Here is a 6,358-nt window from a genome sequence, read left to right on the forward strand (position 1 = left end):
TGGTTGGCTGTCTATTTGTTATATTATTCTTGAATTTAGCTCTGAATAGTGGCATCCGTGTTTCAGTTTAGCACATTTGTATTTCATAATAAATTGTGGAATATTGAAATTTGATCAGAATCAAGTGCTGCGGTCAAGAATTAATATTTGTATTTCCTTGAAATCTGGGTGAGGATTAGTCCAAAAACATGGTCTAAAGAAAAGAGCGAAATTGATCCAATCTCACGCTTCTTGGCGATTCAGTTCATTTTTAGATGCAATGTGATTTCTATTTGTTGATGTACACAATATGACATGCCCGTAACTACTAGTCCCTGCAAGAATTAGTGTCCCTGATGGCTACATTTGCTCAATTGTTTTCTACGCAACATTTGGACATGGAAGTCCATCTGCTATACGTATGAAGACATTATTTGCCGATATCAATTTTAACAAGTCCTAGTTTCTGTAGCTTGTAACCCACTTGCAATGGCTAATTCTCTTGTATTTTCATGTTGTTGACTTGTTTATAGTGATTTGTTTCTCGTAATTGCTAGTATTTGTAGTCTCACGTTTAAAATGATTTAACTCAGAATATTTTTTTCGTAATTCACGTGGATTGATACAAGATGGGTACGGGTACGATCCTAACTTTCAATATTATTTTATACAAATTAGCTGTCCACAATGATGGGATCACCGGTAACATTATTTGCACAAGTATTTGCCCTAGATGTGCTGTTTGAACTTTGTTGTGAAACCCAATTGCCCTGACTACTCTAGGGGCTTAGTGTAGTCGGGGAGTCAGGTTTCACACTGTAAAGAATTATTCTTGTACCAAATAATGAGGATAGCTCCAACCATATAACCTAATCTTTGTAAAGATTTAGCTAATATACAAGAAAAATGATACTAAAAGAGGTTCTTGGTTAGATTTCCCACCAATACAAAAGCATCATGCAAATGCATAAGAATTCCCAAGAATTAGCAAAAACTTCATCATTTATTATCCGTCAAATTGACAGAATGAATTAACAACCATGTACTTGGGGATAGTAGCATTTTAATTTAGCACATTCCCTCTTCTTCTCTAACGTATATGTATTCATCAAATATATGAATCCTCATAATCACATCCTTACATTAACTAGGCCTCCATTTACATCTCAATATCTTTATTTACATAAAGCAAGAGAATTCCATGAAGAAATGTCTTGTATATGGATAATTCACATTCTCGAAAAAATTCCCAAAATGACAAAAAAATTCGTTCAAAACGGACCACCGATGCCAAAGTTATGGCTGTTTGAAGTTTGCATTCAAAAAAAAAAAAAATGGAAAGATGGGTCAGCCCAGCAGCAAAGCGGGCGAATGATCGCCTGACCAATGGGGCGACCATCGCTCGACCAAGAGTTTTCATCGGCATAAGCTGCGGCTGTCGGCCGGCTCAACGGGGACCTTCGCTCACATGGCGATACGGCAGCACAGGGAGCAGCGCCGGGCGATCATTCACTCGACTTCCGGGCGACCATCGCCCTGCCATTTATTTTCCGATGCCGCAGCAGCTTCTACAGCTTCAACAATTTTTTTTCCGGCCAGTTTCATCAGCTTCGAGTGATCAATTGCCAGGCCATTTAATTCCCGTCGGTGGCACACCAGCAGTTCCGGCTTCACGGCGACCGTCGCCTGGTAATTTTTTCGGCGACAACCAACCTCGCCCACGGCAATCCCTATAGCAGAGCTGGCCAATCTCTTTTCCGGCAACAAACCATGTGGCACAATGGCGTTTCAGCTCTTTGCTTACTTGGTGGGTGAGCTGACCCAACCCCGAGCTGAATTTCAAGAAATCCATCTGAATCAAAGATTAATAATGGAGATGCTGCGTGCGCTTATGATTCCTAACAAGCTTCATCCCGATGCTTCGCTGACACAATTCCAGATATCATGCCAGGTGCTTTCGTTATTTATTTATTTTTCTTGCTTTTGATTTTTGCCTAGTGAGGACACTGTCCAATTCAAGTTTGGGGGTACAGAGTTTACTCTAGTTGTTAAAAAAAAATATTAAAAAAAAATTAATTGGCTTTAATTCCAGTATTTGAGACTTGTTGGTGGGATTAAGACACTTAAGTACTTATTAAAATTCTTTTCTGAGATCGTCTTGAATACCTAATTTTTCTGCTTTATTTTATGTGGGTTCCATTATCTAGTATGATAGTAATTTTAGTAATTGTCTGTCCCTGATGGATTTCACATGCACACTAGAATTTTATCTATGAGTATTTATATTGTTGGTTGAATTCTGATGACTATGGATGGATATGAATTGGTGAAATTTGAAGGTTATTACTATGACAGAGTTAAAAGAATATATATATATATATATATATATATATATTTCATAACTCTGTCATGGTGTAATCGAGGCTCATGTCTTATATGCATAGAGTGTTCGCATGAAAAAGTAGGGGTAAGGATAAGAAAGAAAAAAAAAGAGAAAAAATAAATAATATTTTGTCATAGAAAATAATTTGAGAAGGGATCTGAAGAATTGAAGTTATAGAAGTTGGGTTCAACTGAAAAAACATTACTACATAGGTGATTCGCTAGTTCACAAAGTTCACAACATTGGGGATTGATTTTGCAGTTGTTCTTGTTATATAAGGGTGTGAGAAACATTGGAATGAAGTATGAAAATGGGAACAAAGGAGTATAGTCAGATGATAATTTTTAAAGTACTTTTGTGTAGTCTTTCCCTTGATTATTGTGATGATATAAGAATAAGTTGATTGCTAGATGATTGAATTGTGTTGCATGTTTGTGGGTATCATCTTTGGAAACCCTCACGAGACTTCACTCGTCCACTAGGGGTAACCTAGGGGTTTAAAAGGCTTGTTGCATATGCTAAATGCAATCGTGATTCCCATGAAAGCGGCATTTATGTTTTCTTTAGTTTTATTGTTATGGGACTAGCAATATGTAAGTTTGGGGATGTGTTAGGCACTGAATGTTATACATTTTAGCCCTTTAACTTGCATGTTTTATTCACTTTGTAGTAGTTTATTTGCGATTTTACATTGTTTTATTGTTTTTATTTATTTCAGAGCTTTAATTGTAAAATCAGTCAATACCAGTAATTCTGAGCCTTAAAAGATGACATTCCGTGAGACCGAACAATATTGAAGATCCAAGTCTAATTATACTTAGAAAATAGTCCAAAAGAAGCCACAAGTTGATGAGAATGGAAAAAAGAAGAAAAGGAAAAATCCTTCTCCAAAAAGGAAACTTTTGCCGAAGTTGGTAACTTAAACCCGTTTTAGTAATCTGGCTGTATCTCTCTCCTCGAGCGTCAAAACAGCTAAATTAGTGCATAATTGAAAGGAAATTTGAAGAGCGACAATTTTGTATTTCACGAGCTTTCCCTAAAACAGCTATTTACCTTGTCAAAATTGGTCTGGAAGTCTGTACGAATTTTGGAGTCCTTATTTGACAGAATTTCTATGTATGTCTCCTATATGAAAAAGGGAACTTTAGGCCTGATCTTTTATTATTTAAAGGAAGTCCTCTACAACATTGAGGGATATACAGAGGAGCTTGAGGCTGAGATCAGAGAGGAACATTCAGAAGAAAGAAGAGATCGATCCATGGCGGTGAAAATGTCTTCCTCAACCATGAAGAATTCCATTCCAGTCATGCTTGGCTAAATGCTTTGCTAGGGTTGTGATGTAGCCCTAGCTTAGCACACTGGTTTGATTGTATTTAATTATTGGAGAAACAATTTTTATCATGCATGATTGTATAATCTATAGGGTTTTTAATTGAATTTTCAATAAGAATCGGTTTTAGAGTTTTAATTCAATTACAAATATTTTCTATCTTGTCTTAGATATTTGAATCTTGTGATTGAACACAACTCATTCACTTCTTGTAGTTGTGAATGAGATTATTACACAATGGTGTTTCTCTAAATATAATGTTAGATATTTGATGGATTATGCCTAGAAAAGATAGACCATATTATACCAATAAAAGATATATATTTGTAGTTAGGTAGATGGTTTATACTAATCGAAGATAGTCTATGCTTAGCTTTAAATTATATTATTTTCTAGCTGAATTAATATGTGCTTGTAACCATGATTAGTTCTCTATGCATGTTATTTGATATATCTCCAATAAATTGATACAATTAACTGGTGGTGCGACCTTAGTGATGAAATCATACCCCTAGTCCTGTCTCTCTCTATTTTCTACTTCTTGTTTAATCATTGTCTTTAGTTTATTTTATTTTTATACTTAGTTAATTTAGAATAAATCATCACAATTCGATTGTCCTACGTTCAAGCTAATTTAGAATTTAAGAAATCTATTGACAAACTTATTTTACACAAGTCCCTTGGGTACGACACCCTTACAAGTAAACCTTATCTGCAATGATTCGTGCACTTGCGAGTGGTACTTATAAATCTCACAATAGTTTGTATAATTTTATATGCACACACCTATATACATATTTGTTTAGGTTATTTAATCATTTTTAATTTAATTCCAAATCAATGGTTTTTCCAAATAATAAAATTGGAATTAGAATTCAATTGTACTTGATCGAATTCCAAAGTTTATCCAAACAGTGTATTTGGAATTGAATTCGTGAAATTGTAATTCCAATACAATCCTATTGGCAAAAAATTCAAGCATATTGATATAGTGTTTCTTTCTTTCGTGTGATCAAATAAACTAAAATAGACCCTAGGTTTTGCTTATGGTTTTCTTTTATGTGTGTTGGTTCACAAAGTCCGCACCATTATCTTTAAATTTCTTGGAACTATTTGTTGTTAATTATAATCTATCATCTACTGAATGTGATCGTTATCGTATACATTATGTGCGATCTGACTAGATGCGTCTCAACTGATTTTTTTTAGGTTCATATACTGGCTTCGTTTGGTTAAATAGAATTAATGAGAAAGAAAGGAAATAGAAAATTTTGAAACTTTTTAAGAATTTGGTTAGATAGAAAAAGAAATGTTCTGAAAAATTAAGATTCTCATAACTTTTATTTTACTCAAAACGTTTACAGCATAAAACAAGTTTTTACTGGATTTTAAAGAATTGCAGTTCAACAACTTTATCTTATTATATATTTTTTTATTATGTTTCAAAGAATTACAGTCCAACAACAATTTTATCATTGATAGAATTTTAATTGACTTGACTTTCATTTTTAATTGCTTTCCATCATAGTAGTTTACAAAGGTATAAATTAATTAAAAATTCCATCAATTTTTTATATACCTACTACAAATTATTTTATCATTTTTATAAAATTTAGATATCTAAACTATAACATGATATTTTCCTACAATTTTCTTGAATAAATTTTCATTGTAACTAAATACATACTAAAAAATCAATTATTTTTTCATTCACTTCACATTTCTTTTCATTTATTTTCTTATTATTTTCATCTATCCAAACGGAGCCTAGATATTCTAGATATTTCAAATTCTGTCATATTGTAAGACTAAAATTTATTCTTAAACACTTCCACTACCTTTTGGCAAGAGAGTTATTTACTTATAATTCAAGCACTATCAAATGTTCTACTCACTTATCACACTAAGACATTGATCACCTTTTGACAGAACAAATGCCTTCATGTAGGTAAGTGCATTGTGAGACCTCAATAAGGCCAATGTCTTACAATTTCAAAAATAATAATAACCTCTGTGAGCGTGTCACCTTTTGGAAGGCATCACCCATGTACTTTGGCTACCACATTTAAAACGGTCACTTTACCGGTCTTCCTAAACCCCAAGGAAGAACCTAAACTACAGAAGTTCTGTTTATTTAAGTTCAACAATCTCTTTATAATGCACATAAACTAAACCCAAATATTATGGAATACCTGATTTCACTATAATATAAATGGCTATAACACAAAAAAAAATAAAAATAAAAAATAAAACATAATTAGACCTCCTCATAGATATTAAGAAATTACAGTGAACAATGTAATAACATGCACTTCAATTAAGATTTTAAAAAGAATCTCAATTCCTTTTATACTTTAATTAAGAGAAACTTATATATACTTGATGCATGTATATTATGTATTCAGTAAACAATTTAAAGTACTTGAATCTTTAAATCAATCATGTCAATACTATTGCTTATGGCACGCATGCCCCATAGGTTTTCCACAATAAAAATAAACAATTAAAGACTTGAATCCAAACATGATAGAACAACATATGAACATGGACAAGTATCACTCAACTAAGAATAATAAAATAAATATTCAATACCATCCATGTACATAACATTATTTGAAGCATGTAAACGAATTACACGCATTAAATATCCACTGCTCACAATTTAA

This window comes from Cornus florida, unplaced genomic scaffold (assembly GCF_030987335.1).
Source record: "Cornus florida cultivar Cherokee Brave unplaced genomic scaffold, ASM3098733v1 CherokeeBrave_3.0.0_Hap2_Chr08, whole genome shotgun sequence".
Classification (NCBI taxonomy): domain Eukaryota; kingdom Viridiplantae; phylum Streptophyta; class Magnoliopsida; order Cornales; family Cornaceae; genus Cornus; species Cornus florida.